Below are 22027 nucleotides of genomic sequence, written 5' to 3'. Positions count from 1 at the left end.
TCTAAAAATTCTTGTGTCACCACACGGCTATGGAGAATTCAATTCAGCCAACAATTTCATTACAAGAATAACCACAAAGTCACTAATCAAATCAGAAGCACTTGTTGACAACTAAAGCTATTTTCGATAAGGTTGAAATTTTCATCCGAAATTTTTGTGGTAGCTTACTTATTCCCTAAACTAGCTACTTTAGAAAGAAAAAAAAAACACGCCCAGACTTCTTAGAACTCTCGATTTCAATTTTCTATGAAAAAATGCCAAATTTGTCTATTTGTTATTCAAACATAAGTTTCTTTCATTGAAATTTTGTATTCTTGATCATAAGGATATCCAAAATCATAGTAAGAAATCCCATTTTCAATTACTAGTCATTTTGTAAGGCCAATTTTGTTTGATTAATATATTGATATTTTTAATTTATATACGCATATGATGATTAAATTGTTAAATTGATTTGATATATTGCATACTAAGGGGAATTATGAAGTGTTCTTACCTAAATCATTAAATCAATCTAAATAAAAAACACTTGATAAAAATCATATTATTGACCCTTGTTTAAGGACAAAGCTCAAGAACATGTATATTATATTGTTGTCATTTTAGATACATAATAATAATAATATTTATTACTAGGTTATCGTATCATATGCACGACCCATTTTATGAGAATAATTGAGTCGGGGTTGATATTTGTGAGTTGACACCGTCCTCGAAATTTGGAGTTGTTAATTGAAAAAAATAAGATTAAAATTGTTAAATAAAAAAATGGTTTCCAATAAGGACAAATATATTATTACTTTTTTTATTTTGATAATTAAATATCTTAAAATTATTTATTTTAAATGTATCTACGTTTAATCATAATTAATTTAACTTAATTAAAATTTTCTTTTTTCAATTTCATAAAATTTAGTATAGACATTCTGAACACATCTATGTTTTAATAATAATGACATTACAAAATTTTGCAAACGAACATACATTTCAATATGACAAACGAGATGTACCCTTTATTTGAAAAGAAGTGTTCTATAAAAAAATGTCCTTTTGTATTAAGTATATTAAATAATAATTCAAATAATTGCAAGTAATAAAAATATATAAATATATGTAAACTAAAAATTATTTCTAAAGATATATGTATCCATCCAACTAGATTGGATGTTAATACCTAGTTTAACCAAAATTATATTAAGAAAATATTTTACAATTTCTTAATCAACTCAAACTCATATGTGTTTTTACAAGGCTTATTATACTTGGCAACTAGTTACAATTACATTTTTATCAATAAGTTTATGAATGAATAATAAAAATAATACAAATAAACTAAGTTATATTAATCAAATAAGACTAAATAAAAGGAGTTAGTACAATGAAACAAATTCTTGAAGCTACTCCCAAAGAGAGGCATCGTCAAATAAATAAAATTTTCAAAAATGGTAAGACAAATAGTATGAGAATTGATAATTCAAAATAAATAAATTAGCCACTAGTGGTAACTCAACGTAACTCATGTAACCTAATTCAATTTGATTGAGAAAACACTAAAAAAAATTCAACACCAAACATAAATATCAACTAGATTAAAATTTGATGATATTGAGTGAGTCAATGCCAACCATATTTTTTTGCCAACTGATAACAACTGATATCCCGTTGGTATACCTTAATACCAATCAAATTGACAACTCAAATAAGACCCAAAATTGAAGAGAAAAAATGAAATCAATCTGACAACATTGGCTTAATCATGGTAAAATTTCAATCCCCATAGTTTGTCAAGATAAAATAAAACTTTAACCAACTCCATATATAGGAGAACTCTCAATGTGATCTTAAAAGAAAACATACCTTCTCAATTCTATCAAAACATTCTCAAAATACGGCTCAAGAATCACAATACAATCAAATGAACCCAAATCATCATCAATTTCATGAAGTAGAACTCCACCATCTTCCAATAGTATCCTCCTTTTGAGTAGGACCCTTAAAGAAAATACAAATAAAAAACATCACAATGGAATAAAAAGAATCCATCAAGATTAAGACCCATAATCCAATTTTTGTATATATAAGGAGCATTTTTCTCATTGTTTCTTTGAAGAATAATGTCAAAATACTCCGACCTACCAGAGATCTAAAGATAAGTTGTGATAATCCACTACAGTCCTTCACTCTACCAACTGAGCTAAGATTCATTTGTGTCATCTTATGAAACACAAATTAAACAATGAATGATTCAGTTAACTTACACAAATTATTCTAAATTAATTTACAAAACATAAAAAAAGTGACAAACTCAACCAACATAAAAAGTCAATAAGAACAAATAAGTGACACTACAGAAAGAAAGAAAAAAAGAACAAACAAAAGTATTATTAATCAAAAGAACAAATAAGTATTCTTCTAGATTCTAAGATCTCATTTATCCCTTGCATATCGGCAGAATTATTAATCAAAAGTATTTAATGAAGAAAGAAATAGACAAACAAAACAAAGAATTGATCAAGCCAATATTCAAAAATTCTGTCAGAATTTTGTTTCACCTAACACTATAAAATAAAGACAATGGTATTGTCTGAAAGATTAATAACAAACTTGGATCTGAACTATTTGGCAAAAGATTATCATGTTGGAATAGTGGTAGTTTAGGCATTGTTTTGCCATTGCTGGAAACTGCATCTTTAAAAAGAAGTTGGGTTAAACTTTTCCATCCTCTAGCACATATTCAATATACATACAGCTTGGTATGTTTTATCCTGACAAGGTTTCCAATTGTCACTGAGTGCAAAAAAGTATGATATAATTATCATATAGAAACAAGAATAGATAGATGAGAAAATTAATAAAGGTTCATCTTAATCAATATCTGAATTAAACAAGAAGGCTAATAGTAACAGAAGAAAGGAAGTGCTGAGCTATCAGAATCAGGATCGACTACCCATCCACTACTAACTATTACTCTAATCATACTGCTAGTATTACACATTGGTTATCTAACTACTTCTAACACTACCTATCCACTCCAACTACTAATACAATCTTCCAAGAGGTTGAACTCCAGTGTATGTGTATTGTTTACTTCATGTACTTTTCCGGGTAATTACATAGCACTATGTAGCTTTTAAGTTATCTATTAATTTAAACATGATAAACCTGAAATTCGGAACACATTTTCAAAATGATCAAAACAAAGGAACAAGTATGAAGTTTGGTTTAATAACATGAAGTAAACATAACTTCAAGAAATAAATGATACATAACATTTGTATTTTGCACAAGTTTGAGTGCAAACATTCCTGTGCATTTGGATAATAGATACATAACATGTCTTTTTTCTGAAGAAACAGGATGTACTTGATCTTACTAGACCAACTTCATAGATGAGAACATCATCTCAGCAGGTCTGAAGAGTTAAAAGATTCAATGTATGAACAGATTAACACCTCCCTCTCTACTTTTTATTATCATGAAAGGGGGTTGCCTGAATTTCCATTCAATTTCATAAAATAATCAACCTTGACATGAGGAGTGCATCTATTTATTTAGAATAAACAGACTAAGCTCAGAAAGTTGCTAAATTTGCTCAAAGAAGAGACTCCATTAGAGGCAATTCTCATACAAGAGGTGTCAGAAATAAGCATCAATCATCTTTGCATATAAAGTGTATATATATATGATCTTCTCTTAGTTCAGGTCTCCATGATTATCAGCATGGTTTGTCTCAGGAGAACGAAAATTTTTAAATTAACATCATCAGAGATCCAACCCAAGAAGATCTTTAAAGAAAAAACTAAACAAATAATAAAAATGAAAACAATTCAAGTCAGTTAGATTGACAAATTTGAAAACTAAGCATGGTTCTTTCTAGAATATTCTAACGGATAGAGATGGATCAGAAGATTCCTGGCTTGGATTTCTCAAATAAATGAGAACAGCGCTCGATAATTTCAGTTTCGATCATCTGGGGAAAAATTCATCACATCCATCCAGGTTTATACGTTCGATTAGGCGGGTCGAACTAAAAGAAACGTTACAAGAATATGAATAATCATTGAATAGATAGAAGATGCAATGTTAAATGAAAACTGAAGAGTGTGTTATATATAGTGTGAGTGAAGAACTGACCTAATTCTGTGAGGATGAAAAAGAGGCTACTGGTTTATAAGTTATTGGGCCCTTATGTATTGAGAAGATAATGGGCATTTATTTATTGAGAAGATAATGGGTCTTTAATTTACTTTTTCTCAGCTTTCAACTTTCATAATAATTATTTAACAGTAATTATAATTCGGTTCCATTTGAATTGCGTGAATGATTTTTTTAGAGGGAATGTATGTGAGAGATAAGTGCAAGGTTGTTAAATTCGAGAGTTTACGTAAAATTGTTAAATCACTGTAAACTCGTATAGTAAACTCGTAAGAGTTATTTATAAATAATATTTAACTATTAAATAATAAATCATTCAAAAAATTGTAAACTTTATAAATAAATATCATTCAAATATTTAATAAATTGTTCGTAACCAACTTTTAAATCAAGAAATTAAATCATCAACGTTTGTCTCATTGTTAACATCAAAATTGTCTAAATCATCCATAGCATCATCAACTTCATCACCATCATCTCTTTATACTCCTTCTTTTTCATCATCTTCCTCGCATATTTCTTCTTGGTTTTCTCTACATTGAGCACTCTCTATAAATAAACGTGTTTAAGATGTCGATGAATTATACGTATCATTTTCTTCAGTTATCCACTCATCATCAAAAGAAGCATCTTCAACGAATTTTCTTAATACGAGTAATGATATAAAAAATAAAGAAAAAAATTATTTTAAAAATGTAATTTTAGAATTTAATTCAATATTTTTTTATCTAATTATTAAAAAATATGACAAAACTTACATTTATCCACTTGTTTTATTTAAAATTATTTTATGCCTACCCAAAATCATATCAATTGAAAACATTCATTGGGTAAAAATAAAAGTAATTTCGATAAAACAAATCTTCAAATATTGAATTTTAGATCAAATTACAATCAAATATAAAGTTTTACTAGGGTCAAATATTACTTATTATTATATATTTAATTGAAAAACTAAGAATATAAAAAAAAAATCATCTAACCAATTCATTTATGTTTTTATATCTATAATGATTTTAATTATTTAATAACCAAATTCGAGTGTGCATAGATGATTGCGATACTCAAGCCAACATTTTATCCATTGACAAACCCTTAGGTTTTCTCACCATTGTTTGCTTTACTCAAGCCGTAAAATAATTTTATAATTTTGTGTATCTATATATATTTTGTAAGTTAGATTTTAAATAATTATATAAATTATCTTCTTAGGTCTAATATTACTTATTTGAAAAAATGAAAATATTAAAAAAAATAACTAACCAATTCATTTAAGTTTTTATATATATAATAATTTTGGTTATTTAATAACCAAATTCGAGGGTGCATAAATCACCCTTCGTGGACGACGAGCCCTTAGTCTTTTCTTTTCTAAATCTCGCATATAATAATTACTACTTTTGAAGGGATTTAAACCCTAGTCTCTAGTATGAAATATTTACACTTTAACCGCTATAACACTTATAATTGTTGAAATAATTTTATAATTATATATATATATATATATATATATATATATATATTTGTAAGTTAGATTTTGAATAATTATATAATTTTTCATACATATAAAAATAATAATTATTATTATATCTCTTATAATAATATTAAATACAAATCTTCCTATTAATAATGATATAACATTATATATAATAAAAATTATTAAATTTATTATCCTAATTTTTTTCAATATATTATATAAATATATTAATAAAAATATTTTTTTTATAATTTTATTCCTCTTTTATATATATATATATATATATATATATATATATATATATATATATATATATATATATATATATATATATATATATATATATATATATATATTATTCTAATTAAAATATTTTTCACCTAATTTATTTTTCAATATATAATAATATTTTAAAATCATTATATATTATATATATATTAGGTAAACAAAAAAAATATTTAAATATATGTAAAACAAATATATACCATTTCAAATTACTCCAATATCCATCTAGATGAAGTGCTAGTAACACTAAGTATTCTAATGGCAAACATTTGTAGCTCTAGATATTTATCACCATTCAATTGGAGACTTTGTATTTATTGCCATTTTTGCAAATTTAGAAACAAATAACCCTCTTGCATTTTTAAATGATTCAAGCTGGCTATCTATCTTACTTATCATATTTTTATCGATTATCATCCTTTCAATACAACTATATAAACCTTTTTTAATCTGAAAATTAGATTTAAAATCACAACTATAATGATATTGAGAATTTAGATAATAACCAGTAGCATGTAAGGGTTTGTGGAATTGAATTTCCCATCGTTCATCAATGATCTTTCAAATAAGTTCATAACTAAAATGAAGACAAACAATATATTATGAATACATAGATAAATGAATATTTTATATAATAAAAATCATTAAAAATACAAATGTTACTTACTTTCTATTTATTTCTATTTATATTGTTGAAGTTGGCTCTAATTTTTTCTTTAGCTTCATCTGTTCATAAATAAAACTCATGGCAGGCTTAACATCTGAATCCACCATTCTAATTATTTTAATTAGAGGTATCACAACTTTGAGACACGTAATTACATTTGACCATAATCGACTACTAATAACCATTGCCTCAATTTTTTTTCCATCAACCGTACTTGAGAATGAACTTGATCTCCAATTTCTTGAACTAAACATAGTCATTAGTATAACTTTTAAGTTAATAAAACTCCCTAATGTGAGATATGCAGTGGCAAATCTTGTCATTGTTGGTCTAATCAGGTTTCTTCCATTAGTAAAATGTTATAACATAGATATAAGTAGAGTTCTTGAGTATATATACCTTGTTATACTTTTAGCACTCTCAATTGTCAAGGTATGGACATATTTTTTTTTTCTCAAAATCTTCTAACATTAGATCAATACAATGAGCAGCACAAGGAATCCAATATAACTTTTTTCTTTTTTTCCATCAATAATTCACCAACTAATTTGTAATTAGTAGCATTGTCACTAACTATTTGAAAATATTTTTTCTCCAACTTCTTCTACAATTGCATCTAACATTTTAAATATCTTATCCGTTGTCTTAAAAATGTCGGAAGTGTCAATGGAAGTTAAAAAAATCGTTCATTTAGGACTGTTAACTAAAAAATTGTATATGGAATGTCTCTTCTTATCAGTCCAACCATCTAACATAATTGAGCAACCTGTTTTTCTCCATTCTATCTTAAAATCTCTCGGCAGCTTGTGTGTTAGCTCCATCTCTCTCTTTAGATATTTCACTCGTACTTCATGATAAGTAGGTGGCTTAAATCATGGACCATGTCTAGCAACCATTTCAAGTGCTTTTTCAACATAAGGATTTTTCACAACATTGAAAAGAATGACACTACTATAGAGAAAACGAGAGATTATTTGACAAGATCTGCCCTTAAATGTTTTTAAATATTTCACTCACTGTTTTTGTACGCTTGATTTCTTTATAAAAGGTTGTCTCGCACCTTTGTCAAATTGTTTTAAAACAATTTACATATCCTCTCCTTCATCATCTTCATTCTCATAAATATTTTTTTGTCGTTTTCTTTGTTTTGCCTCATCATTTTTCGATAAAAAATCTCTATTATTTAATTTCACATCATTAGGAACACTAATACAAGGTTCAACTGAAGGAATTATGTCCTTTAATTCAATGTGCAATGACTAAATGTGAATAGGACAATTAAGAAAATTAATTTAATCCAATTATTTTAGGAGTCGTAGTGCTTTGCTAGAAGCCAACTATGATTAATAGGGTAATACCTACAGCTATTATAATTGGGTCCTACGAGGTCACACATATAGGGTTTACCAATAGATGAAATGAGAATGATTATATTACTAATATATTAGATATTAGTAATATATATTATTCCTTTTATTTTGAAATAAAAGAGTAACTTTGTGGATAAACAATATATTAGATATTGTTAAAGACGTTTAAGCAAGAAAGAAATAAATATATATATTGAGGATATATTTATGAAAGATAAAATTATAACATATTTTATTGTCATAAATATGTTACGGTTTATCAAAAAGGAAGGTGGAAGGTTTCTTACATGACAATTAAAAGGGAAATAAATTTTCCTAGGTGAGAAGGGCATTTAAAAGGATGATTATTCGATAATCAATGACACACACAAAAACTTCCCCATCCCCCTTTTTCTATAGCTGGAGAGAAGTTCTTTAGAACAGAGGGTGCTCTTGATTCTGAAAGCAAGCAATCAGATTGTTTCCTTTGGTTATCCTACGATCTAGCAATCGACGGTAACCGGATCTATTGGAACTCGTGTGGACCAAATAGAGGAGCAACAAGTGGGGCTCTGATCCTGATCCAATCAACCAGATCTGTCAAATTCACGCATCAAAGGTATACCATTTCAAGCTGTATGTTTATTCTATCAGTTATGCTTTTATATCAATGATTAGGTATTTTAGATTAGATCTAAAATTTCCGCACATAAACCTAATCAAAAACAACATCAACATCTTTGTGTGCACAAGCTAAATGATGTTTGAAACGATATATTCCACCCGAAAATACATAGAGTAAAATTTGCATTTTACTTTCTTAGAATTGCTATCAACATCAATTCCATACTCCCAACCAATATTAAATCTATTTCCCAGTTTATTCTTATTTAAATTATGAGCGACATAACCCGATATTGACATTGTTTTATAAGTTTAACTAACTCTGCAAAATATAAAACAATAATATTTTAATAAATTAGATATGTCAAATATATATTTATCATGTGGTATTAATTATAAATTATATAGAAAGTATGTAATGTAAATAATCATATATTATTATTATTGTTGTTTATGTGGACATTTTCACATGATAAAGGAGATTATAACTAACTTATAAATTAGGATAACTATTTAGTTAAATAAGTTATAACTAAAATGTGTAACTAAATTAGGATAAGAAAAGATGGTGTAACTAAATTAGGATTTTAATAAAATAATGGCTGAAATAATAAATTAGGGCTCCTCATTGGGGGCTAATTATAACTTGGGACATCTTCTTTTGAACCTTAAAATTTGAGACTTCTTATTGGAGGTCAATTGTAATTTGGGAAATTTTCTTTTGAACCTCAAAATTTAGGGATTCTTATTTGGGCCAATTGCAATTTAGGACCTCTTCTTTCGAGCCTCACAATTTGGGGCTTCGTATGGTTAGGTTTGTACAAAATGGGGTTTTATCCTAACGGACATGGACGTCCGTCAAAAAATATATTATGTGACCTTTATAATTAAAATTTTACTAGTGACACATAATTCTAAATTCTCTAAGCACGATTCAACTTCATTTCATCGCGATGTGAAGAGGATTATAGTCAGGGTAGGGTGAGGGTAGTCGAACGTCGCGAGGTGAAGGGTAGGGAGTCAAATTAGGGTGGAAGGGATGAAGTTTAATTTGAGTTGGGATGGATGTAGGATTTTCTATTTCATTTTTTGGTTTTAATGAACTGACATTTATTAAAATAAATAGGTGAGATTCAGAATTAAATGTCACTATTAATTTTTTAATTATAACGTAATACATTTGTTTTAAAGACGTTCATGTCCGTTAGGGAAAAACCTCATTTTGTACAAACCTAAACAATGCCGAGCCCTAAATTGTGAGGTTCGAAAGAAGAGATCCTAAATTGTAATTTGCCCCAATAGGGAGTCCCAAATTGTGAGGTTCGAAAGAAGAGATCCCAAATTACAATAAAGAGAGCCCCAAATTATGAAGTTAAAAAGAATAGGTCCCAAATTGCAATTGGCCCCATTAGGAGCCACAATTTGTTATTTCGGCCAAAATAGTATAAAGATAATAGGACAATGATGTATGACTTATTAGACAAGACAACATAGTGAAACAGTGACTCTGTCTTGTCACTTGGGACTTATCACCATTTATTATGTTAAACGGTAAAAAAAACAAAAAAAAATTACAAAAAAGAAAAAAAGAAAGAAAGAAGATATTACATGTGTTAATGTTAAAAGAAGTAATGAAGAAGAGCACTCTGATGGTAGTGTTTTAGAGAGAGAAAACTTTAAGTTCTTTATTTTCTTCCATTGATGAAAAGAAAGGAAAGATGTTTATGATTTACAAAGTTTATATTCAAACAAAAGATGCAATTATTTTGAAGAAGTCGAGGACTCCTCGTTAATACGAAGCAGTTGAGGTGATGCTTGTTTATATTTTCATATTTGAAAATGAAAAAAAAAATAGAAATAATAAAACTTAACTATTTTTTCGTTTTTAACATTTTTAGTGATTTGACCGAGTCAACACGTGAGTTAGTGCCGATTTTACACTTCTGCAAATTTTTGTGACTCGTGACTCGATTTCTTTAGGTAAAAATACAAACTCGGACGAGTTTACGAGTTGACTTGCGATATTAACAGCACTGGTCAAGGGAAATCATAACATCATTGTCAAAGTCGTGAGAGGTCGTCAAAAGAATGTTGGATGTTTATGGATGGAGGAGTTGCGAGAGGGAGAGTTAAGTTAGATGTGTATGTGGAGAAGTCATGGTGGGAGAGTGTAAATTAAAAGGAAAGGTAAGTTAAAGATTTGTTTATATTATATAAACCAATGTATATGAGAAATATCCGAATTAAATCCTAATTTAAATCGTGAGAAATTAAATCTTAATACGAAAGCGTACATGAATTCAACTTTTTTTAATCGACTCTTTCCTTTAATCTTCTTTGTTGACAGTAATGGTTCTTCCAATTGGAGAGTACGTCAATTATGTTTCTCTCTATGTTGATGGGGGCGCAAAGAAGAAATGACCGTACTTTAATTTGTGGATCATTACCGTTATAAAATAACCAATATTATGTTAGTTAATTTGGTTTGGCTATTTATAATGTGCGTGAGTACTATATCTTCTTCAAGAATTTCTCACACAAAGTGATAGAGAACATTAATATGCTCTGTTTGAGATATGTAGATTTCCTCTTTCTAATGATCGTGTAGGATAGAGGTATTCACATCTAGTTCAGCTAGCTCCAAATCCATCAACGCTATCAAGGCTAACACAATTCTAATGGAAGAGTGTTTAACAACATGATAAAATACCTCATTATAATCAACTCATTCCTTCTGAGCATAGACTTCAACTACCAATCTTGTCTTGTAGCAAACATCAATTTTTTAGGAAATCTTTCTTTCTTTGCAAAGATACATTTACAACCAATATCCTACTTCCCATTTGATAGATGTGTCAACTTCTATGTCACATTCTTCTGAAGATATTGCATATAATCTTTCATAACTTATCAATTTTCCATTTTCAGTACTTTAAATGGCACCTGAAAAAGTGGATGGAACATTATCTACGACTAAAAGTGCATAGGCTTCATGTCAACAAACCGAGCTGGTTTTTGAATAACTCGTCTGGTATGTTCACAATAACTGATTCACATTGTTGTGAAGGTTCTTGGGTCGGAACCTCTTCCTCATCTCACTCTTCATTTATCATCGGAGAGTCACATGTAGTTGAGTTTATCTTTATCTACTCAAACTCCACATGTTGAGGAGTACAATCATTCTTGTCTGGTGATACCTTATTCAACATTGAAGATTCGTCAAAAGTAACATCTCTACTAATAAATGTTTCTTTTTATTCAAACATTAGAGACGATATCTTTTAACTCAAGTATTAAATCTCATAAAGAGAGTCTTCTTTGCTCGTGGATCTAACTTTGATTCAACTACATGATAATACATCGTAGAACCAAAAATATGCAAAGATTATAATTAGTTACAAGTTTTCCAGACCATACCTCTAATAGACCATAGCTGTAATAGAGTTTTGCACCAAGTGTAGACGATGGTAAGAAATTTATCAAATGTTGATCGTATGTCACAATTTCTGCCCAAAATTTCATGTTTAACCCAATATTAGACAAATACAACAAACTTTCTCCATCAATGTCATGTTCATACATTCTGATACTCCATTCTACTATGGTGCTTTTCTAACTATGAAGTGTCAAACTATGCCACACTATTGGCGTAACTTCTGTAATTGATCGTTGTTGTATTCTCCACCATTATCAGTTCGAAGAATTTTGATATTTCTTAATGTCTAGTTTTCAACTTTAGTTTTCCATTTAAGAAAAATATCAAACACTTCATATTTTTTCTTCATAGTAAACACTCATACTTCTCTGAAAAAATCATCAACAAAAGTAACAAAATAATGTCTATCTCCAAAATATGAGATCTTGACATATTCCCAGATATCTGAGTGCACATAGTCCAAAATACCCTTGGTATTATCGATAGTAGTGCCAAATTTAGTCACCTTTGTTTTCTCATAACACAATGTTCACAAAAATCTAGTTTACAAACTCTTATACTTTCAACAATCCTTGATTGACAAGAGTTTACATAGATTTCTCACCAACATGTATCAAATACATATGTCATAGTTTTGTTACCTCTAATTACTTTCTACTGCTGGAAGTTGATACAATTGTTGTTGTCTCATTAATTGTACTACATTGATAGTATAACATATTATTTTTTTTCTTGATGTCTTTCAACATCACTAGTGCTCTACAGACCATTTTTCATAATTAAATGTAGACATTTTAACTCTAAAGCCCCCCAAAAAAATGAAATTATTTTTCATATTCGGTATGTATTGAACATCTCTTTATGTTGATGGGAACAGAGAGGAAATGGTCGTACTTTAATTTAGGAATCATTACAGTTATAAATAATCAATACTATGCTAGTTAATTTGATTTGACAATTTCTAATTTAACCTTTATAAAATTAGAAATATCACAATTACACTTATAAGATATAAACTTGATTTCACATCAGAACATATTATTTTGGTTTATATTAAAAATGACATTTGCATAATTATTTATTATACTATTGACCCATAAATTTCAACAATCTCCCACTAGGTTAGGTATGTGCAAAAAAATTTGTCAATAATAATGCGCCCTAAATTTTGTGTTATCTCAATCATACGTTATATAAACAGTTTTATCAATTAATTATATAAATATATGACCAAATAGTTCGTCGTTGTATTTAAGCACAACTAGACCTAATAGTGACCACATAAATCAATATAATTAATTGATAAATCATATCATGAATGTGAGGAATAAAAATTCCATGCACAGTGATATTTTTCGTGTCAATTTGCATCTAGTCCTACTTGCCTTAGTGATCATACTTTAAATATAATTATACAAAGAGTAATGAACAAAATAATACACAATTTATTATCAAAATAAAACTTCATAAACATTTATGAAACAACTCAACTAAAAACAATCAAACCACAAACTCCCACTAAAATTAGAGATTCTTGATCTCTATTAGATCATGGTGACCCGGATGAGTTTTGATCGGGGTCTGGTCCAAGGCTCGCGGTGCAATAAAATAAAATAAAATCCTAACTATTTGATATTGGACCCACTAGGCCTAATTATGTGACTATAAATATATGATCTTAGTTAGAGTTTTATTTACAGCACACACACAAAATATTTGTCATTATTCTTCTCTCTTTCTCTCTAAGTTGTAATCTTATATTTTAACCATAGTGAATTTTTCTCCATCTGCCCGTGGTTTTTATGTCTTGTGTTTCCATGTAAAACTTGTGTTATTTACGCGCTTTCTTGGTTTATATTCATCTATTTTTTTTTTTATCTTGATTAGTCTCAGATTCATATTATATTTTTTAACAATTGATATAAGAGTCTTGATCTTTATTTTTATTTTGAAACTATATCTATTTTTGGAGATGTCAAATATGATATTCTGTTATTGAATCACAACATCAGATTTTTTTTATGCTAGATAAAGATGTGAGGTTTGATCACTCATATGGATTTGGACGAAACTCTATTAGAGTTTGATAATATGTCCATTTTGTGGACAGTAGAAGAGAGAAGGAAGAAGGATCGTAATGCTATGTCTCATATATATCTATATCTATCAAACAATATTCTACAAGATGTTTTGAAGGAGACGCGTACTGTTGAATTATGACTAAATCTAAAAAAATTATGTTTGACAAAAAGTCTTACTAGTAAGCTACATCTGAAGCATAATTTACATTTTATCGTATGTCTGAAGATACAGCTCTACAATTGAAAGTTAGCAGAGGTGTTGTTGTCGTGATGAAAGTTGAAAGAAAACTTAACATGATATATGTTCTTAAAAATTCCACAATTGTAGGCGATGTTGATGTCGATACCTCCTCATTATTTGATGATGTTGTCACAAAATTGTGGCATATGTGACTTGGTCATATTAGTAAGAATAGCATGACCGAGTTGAACAAGCAATGACTTCTTGGTGGGCAAAGTATTAATCAATATGTTGTTTTTGATAAGACACCTATGTTACATGCTACAACTCTTATATCTTCTTGTGATTAGATTGAGCAAAAATTTAACCATTTTAGAGATAAAATTCAGCAAAAATTTAACAAGCAAGTAGAGTTTGAGAGAAGGTCAGAATCTGAAATTGCAACACTAGCGTCAACTACACTAGAGTTGTCAGATACTTCACCACTTGCACTACAATATAATATTATTACAGATAAGCCCATATCTGAAATTAGACCTCCTCGAAGACTTAGTGAGGAAGACTATAGTAAAATTCTAGAGATTGATTTTACTGACTTGTTTTCTCTAATTGTGAAACATATTTTGATTCGAGTATTACTTGGCATCATGGCGATGCATATTTTGGAGCTTGAGCAACTATGTGAAGATCGTTCTCAAAAAAAAAAAAAAAAAACTATGTGAAGACCATGTTTTTACATGTAGTTTTAGATAAAGCCATTAATATGCATTAACCTAAAATATTTATAGTCTTAAGAGAAGATGAGTGTATTTGTTATTTGAAGAAATTCCGTTATGGTTTAAAGCAATCGACAAGGCGATGATATAAATATTTTGACTCTTTTATGACTACTCATGACTTCAAGAGAAGTGATTTTGATAGTTGTGTATACTTTAAAGTCTTTTATCTGTTCAATATTTTGATGCTAGTCTTGTGAGTCTTTCATTACAAACTCTTTTTAAACTCTCTTCAACTATGTCACCTTAGTCTGATGAGGATATCGAGTATTTGTTACGAACTCCATATTTCATTGCAATTGGTTCACTTATGTATGTAATGGTTTGTACTTGATTAGATTTGACATATTCAGTAAATGCAGTTAGCACTAGAATATACCTGATAAATTCATGTAAAGAGTATTGGAGAGCAGCTTGGTGGATCTTACGTTATTTAAGAAGTTCAACAGACGTTCACCTATAGTTTAGGAGGACTATAGATGGAGTTGTTGGTTATCTCGACTCTAATTATGATAACGATCTTGACAGAAGAAGATCGCTCACATGTTTTGTTTTATGTATTGGCGGTTTTGCGATTATTAGGAAAGTTACTCTACATAGTGTAGTCGTGTTGTCTACTAATAAGGTAGAATACATGACCATTACAGAAGTTTTAAAACTGATATTTGTTTGAAAGGCCTATTCGGGGAATTCAAGAAAGATTTACAGAGGACGACAATATTTTGTGATAGTCAAAATGATATTTTTCTGACGATATCATTTTGTACGTGATGTTATTGCTCATTGTAATATTGATGTGAGCAAAATTAGTATTGTTGATAATCATGCCGATATGATGATGAAGACACTCCTCATTGCTAAGTTTGAGCATTACTCGAACTTAGTTGGTCTTGGTTGTTAAATCCCATAGGGATTTTGGAAGAGGTGGAGACTGTTATGATTATTATCTATACTTTGAAGATCAATTTTTCTTTTGACATACTAGAACTGTGTCAAGGTGGAGATTATTAGATTATGGTGATCCATATGGTTTTGATCGGGACATAAGCCTAGGCTTGTGGTATAATAAAATAAAATCATAATTGTTTGATATTGGGCCCACTAGGCCCAATTATGTGACATATAAATATATGATTTTAGTTATAATTTTATTTACAACAAACACACATAATATTTTATTATTATTATTCTCTCAATAAGGTGTAATCTTCTACTTTAATTATAGTTATTTTTTTTTGTTTGTGGTAACTATTTGTTAAGGGTCCACTACTATATAGTTTGTACTTTAATATTTTATAGAAATTTGTCCACTTTATATCATTTTTTCGCAACAATAAACTTGATATCAATATAGTTTGACTTCATCCAACTCCTATTGTTGTTGAAATACAATTCATCTAATTTATTATTACAAAATAATTAAAAAGGGTATTTCAATCCCTTCTAGTATACACAACCCAATGATAGATTATTTTAGCCAATGATAGATTATTTTAACAATATCACTTGATTTGATGCCTCAAACTTGTCACAAATTATGTTGTCATTGTGAATGAAGTCATACATGCCAAAAATTTAATGCATAGTGATTTTTTTTCGTATCAATTTTTATTTGATCTTACTTAACTTAGTGAGATCATATTTTAAACATAATGATACAAAATACAATAATTTTTTTATATCATTTTCAATTTCTCATCATATTCTTTATTAATATTATATATAACTTATTATTATAAGATAGATTAAATATATTTTATTTAATTTTAATATTATCATTATATATATATATATATATATATATATATATATATATATATTATATATATATTTTAAGGGAAGAATACTATATTTATCATTGAAGTTTTGGTTATTTCTTAAATTTATATTTAATCTAAAAATCTGTTGTTGTTTGTATTTATTATCTTGTAAATAATATTCATATTTATCCAAATTAATAGAAAAACTTAACTTCGGTTAAATTTAGCCATGTCATTGTCCACCTACACATTTTTATTATTTTTTTAATATATATATATATATATGATTAGGAGGATTTAAACACAAAACTCCAGTTCTTTATTCGCCTTTTACCATTAAACAACCGAAGGAGGAGAAAGTTGATCGGCATGATAAGTTTCTTTTTCAATCTCCACAAATCCAGTTTATAAACTCATACATCTCCTTCATGCCACAACAAATCGTCGCACCTGAAAATCTCCTACATGGCTCCTCCTCCGTCGTCGCAACTCCCAACAAACACCGCATAAGCATCATCGTTCGTATATACTCGATCGAGCAGCATCTTCAGCCGAATTGAAGGTACCAAGCAAAACCCTTTGCTTTTTCATAGGATCCCAAATCTTCGCCTAATCTGTGGTGAACTCTGAAATCCACAAAAGAAAGAAGAAAAAGTATATAGATAACTTGTTTTTCTCTTCTTGTCTTCTCTGCCTCGTTACCGTCTTCTTCGAGTTCTCTGTCTATAAATGTTCGTTCTTTCATCATCCTCCAGTCCCCGCGTATAACAAGTTGGACTTCAGGAAATTAGATTTGGGTTCCCTCCCATGCTTAACAGGTAGAGACCACTACTCACTACTATCACGAGTAGTTTGAGCTCTTCCAGATCCCTGTCGGTCGAAATGAATCCTCTCAGCCTCCGAGGAAATCCAATTCCGGAGATCTGTCAAGCTTATTAGATAGCTTGGCGTGTGGAAGTTCTGTCACTTCATTCCTCAATGCACTTGATGAAATAGAGAAAGAAGTAGACTGCAAATAAAAGGGAATAATGTCGATTTTAAGCATAAAGTTGAACAAATGTGTCAAATATACTTATTAAGTATTAAAATTCTTTTTTTTATACATGAACTTGTTTAAATGTGCCAATTTTATTCAAGTTGACAGAAATCTTTAACGGAGTTACAATTTTGACATGTTGTCAAAGTCATATTCACTTGTTTGACATAAGAAAAAACAACCCTTACCCTTCCCATAACCCCATCCCCTTTTCATCTCCCCGTTGCATTCCATCCCTCCTCTCATCTCCTGCAAAACTTTTTCAGTCAAAATCTTTCGTCGAAGTCTCCTCTAACCTCCCAACCGAACTCTAAACCATCAAAGTCTAACTAATGTTAGTCATCGACTCATGGTTCCAGACAATTTTCTAAAATATATATACCCAGCCTAACAACAATGAATGGATATGATCATGATCAGAAGAATAATTATAGTTTTGTGTGCAAAAGGGAAGGGATGCTTGGATGAAAGGTGTGAGATGACTATTGAGCTTTTTGATATGTGACCATGATGAATATCATGGGTATGATGATCCTCATGAACCCACTTCTGAAATTGTCTGATTTGCATTTCTTCTATATGGTACATACAAGCTCTTACAATTCTTAGTACATAAAACAAAAACAAAACAGCAACGAGAGATCTTCACACTAAAATCAAATTTTTCTTCATTTCAGTTGAATCAATTTTAAAAGGAATTGAAGCTTTAAGAATAGATAATTGAGTTTGTTCTAGGGTGTATATATATATTTTTTTGAAAATGGTCTGAAACCATGGACTGACTAATATTAGTTAGACTTTGATGGTTTAGAGTTTGGAGGAGAATTCGGCAGACGACTTTGACTGTAAAAGCTTTGCAGGTTGGGAGATGAGAGAAGGGGATGATGGTGTTGCAACAGGGATAGGGTTTTGGGTAGGTGAAGGGTTATTTTTTCATGTTTGAACATTGATATAATGCCAACTTATAAAAACATGTGAATATGACGTGGCAGAGAAAATATTGTAAGATTCTAACTCCGTTAGAGATTTCCATCACATTTAAATAAAATTGACACATTTATTCAGGTTCATATATAAAAATAAAATTTTAATACTTAATGGATATATTTGATACCTTTGTTCAACTTCATACTTAAAATTGAGATTCACGAAAATAAAATGAAGAATAATTATAAACATGTCCGGACGGATGGAAGAAGAAGATAAAAAAATAATAATAAAAGTTTAAATGTGGTATAAAATTGAAAGAGATGGGACACGTAGATATAAAAAAGTATATTGAAAAATAAGAGATGATATGGCTAAAATTAAAGGAAGTTAACAAAAAAAAAAATATTTTTATTAATTTTTTTTGTTTTTTATTTTTTTGTTTGTAATTTGGATAAATCTAAACATAATTTACAAAGACCATATGAATGCAAATAACAAATTTTTACTTTAGGGATAAATTTAAGAAATAGTCACGACCTTAGTGATAAATTTAGTATTTTTCCCATATTTTAAATAGTCCAATATTATAAATAAAAAATATATATTTATTTTTATAAATATATATTTATTAATTATTATTATTATTATAATTTTCTATACTTTAATTAGATTATAAATAATAATATTTATTATATATATTATTTTTATTTTATTACAATTATTAATAATATTTAAATTAAATAAATAATATTAACCATTTATATTATAATTTATATTTTAATTAAAATTACATTAGTTATTAAATATAATAATTATAATATTAAAATAATTTATAATAATAAAAAAATCAAGATAATAAAAATTAAATATTCACTATATAAAAATAATTTTAAATTCATATTTTCATTTAAATTTATTAAAAAATAAAATTGTTATTTTATTCTTATATTATATTATTATCCTATATAACAAACACAAAATTATAACTATACACAATTTATATCATTTCTTATAGTTTAAATTAAACAACAATAACATATACAACCTATACTGTTTATACTTCATTATAATTTATATTTTTATATAACTTATACCATATATAATTTGTACTATGTATCAAATTCTAATAATTAAATTGTTTATAATTTATTAATAATCATTAATCATAATCTTTTAATTCTCAAATAAAATATACAAATATTTTTAAGAGTTCATGTATATTAAAAATAATAAAAAAATGTAAGTCCTAAAAAAATATTAAACATCTAATAATAAAATTTATGAACGTATAAAATTATTATTATCTTTTCTTAATTATATATATATATATTAATTTATATATTGTTCCTTAATTCTCTATTTAATTATTTAATTTAATGATAATATATTTATATATAATATATTATATAATATTGCTTAATCAGAGAGAGAAGCAATTCAAATATCCTAAATTAGGGATCTTACTGATAATTGTTTAAATCGTCAAAAGAGAATTCAAATTTAAAAATAATTCAGTTAATTAAAAATTCAAATAATTTTTTTATTAAACAGTATTGTTTATAAAAATTCAATAAAACTATTAAATAACTAACATTAAAAGGTTGTAATAAAAAATCAATAAATTAAAAACAAAATACTCTCTATTTATTAAAGAATATATATATATATATATAACAGAATTTCAAGAAAATAAAATAATAATAATAAAGTATTTAAAAATAGTCAGAAGTTTGGGATAACCTATTAAGAAAAGACTTGCTTGATTTTTTTTACGTTACTATATTAAAAATATAGAATAGTTTTATATTATAATTAATAAATATATTTTAGGATTAATTGTTATAATTTGTCAATGGGACAGATCTAAGCTATTTTGTGCTGTATTGTTTTTTCACTCTAACCAAATCATAATAGTGATTATTAAATAAGTCTAAATATATACTATCATATATTCACTTGGTATATAAATAATTAACGAATCAAAATAATCCGGTTAAATAGCTATGCTAAATTCTATAATTTGTTTCCAACAAAAACAATCAACAAGATACATATTATAACAAGAACATGTTTTTTCATGCAATACTTAAAGATAAGAAAAAAAAACTCCTCCTAAAGCTAACATTAAAGAAAACAAATAATTTGAATTTATTAAGCTATATGTTGAATAAATGCTTAAATATTTTACATTTTAATATGAAATATGTAACTTATGATTGCATCTTCTCTAAATTAGAAAACTAAAAATCATAGGATCAAACTCTACCTCCTCTATGCAAAATAGTGTATGTAAGAAAATATGTGTCAACATAATTTTAATACCAAAACAGTAACTATAAAATCAATAAAGTCAAACTATTGTTAATACATATAATATATGAATATCCTTCAATGCAAAATAAACCAACGCTAAGCTTTATGGGAAAAAAATCTTACATTTGACGATAAAATTTTGAAAGAAAAATATTTTAAATTCTTAAATATGTTTGGCTGAACTATCTTTAAATCAATTGATACATTTTATTCATCAACTCAATAATTTGACCTCTAAAATTCAAATCTTTCTAATATTACTACTGAAAAGAAAAATGTAAAAACTATCGGATAAAGTAATTCAACACAAACAATAGTAATTTAATTGAGTCCAAAAATATCTATTTAGAACACAAGAGACTAGTTTTTGTAATTTAAAATAAGTAAATTGATATTAATTAGAAAAAAATAAAATAAATACAAAGCATAACTCAATATAATTGAAAAGGAGAAATATTATTCATAATAATCAGGGCCGGCCCATTAGCTGTGCAAGATGTGCACATGGGCATAAAAAATGTAGTGCCACCAAAAAAATTATATATATATATATATATATATAAAATTATATACATATATGTTATATATTAAAAAAATGAGGCTCAACCCTAGGGCCGGCTAGTTAAATCCATCCACTCCAACATCACACCCAAGCGGCAAGCACCCAATTTGTGAATTGTGACCAGCCGAAGGTTATCTCCAAAGTCCGACCCCGTCCTCTCTCCAAACTCTGACGTTCGACCATCGTCTCATTTCCTCAACTGTTGGTAATCTCTACTTCTTGGATTTTAGATTTAATCATTGCAATTTTAAAAATCAAATTAATATTCTTCCATCACAATTTATTTTATTGTCATTGTCATTTGTCAACTATGTTTATTAATGTAATGAAATTTGAAATGTTAATAGATTCTGGTATTAAAAGTGAAGTTAAGTGTTTAACAGATTATGAACTTG

The 22027-nt window shown here is 27.8% G+C and overlaps 4 non-coding genes across 4 annotated transcripts; all 4 read right to left on the bottom strand.

Annotated features, from left to right (window-relative positions):
* Nucleotides 1-3356: 3356 nt before the first annotated feature.
* LOC124923170 lies at nt 3357-3492 on the bottom strand. The gene has a single exon (XR_007098180.1). It is a non-coding gene; the product is annotated as a small nucleolar RNA snoR77 (small nucleolar RNA).
* Nucleotides 3493-3568: 76 nt separating this feature from the next.
* Nucleotides 3569-3664, bottom strand: LOC124923142. Its single transcript, XR_007098155.1, has one exon. It is a non-coding gene; the product is annotated as a small nucleolar RNA snoR1 (small nucleolar RNA).
* Nucleotides 3665-3688: 24 nt separating this feature from the next.
* On the bottom strand, nt 3689-3770 carry LOC124923111. The gene has a single exon (XR_007098129.1). It is a non-coding gene; the product is annotated as a small nucleolar RNA Z159/U59 (small nucleolar RNA).
* A 126-nt stretch (nt 3771-3896) lies between these two features.
* Nucleotides 3897-3995, bottom strand: LOC124923077. Its single transcript, XR_007098097.1, has one exon. It is a non-coding gene; the product is annotated as a small nucleolar RNA Z103 (small nucleolar RNA).
* Between the last annotated feature and the right edge of the window lie 18032 nt (nt 3996-22027).

This window comes from Impatiens glandulifera, chromosome 1, assembly GCF_907164915.1.
Source record: "Impatiens glandulifera chromosome 1, dImpGla2.1, whole genome shotgun sequence".
In the NCBI taxonomy this organism is placed as follows: Eukaryota; Viridiplantae; Streptophyta; class Magnoliopsida; order Ericales; family Balsaminaceae; genus Impatiens; species Impatiens glandulifera.
This window is presented reverse-complemented; position numbering and strand designations above follow the sequence as displayed.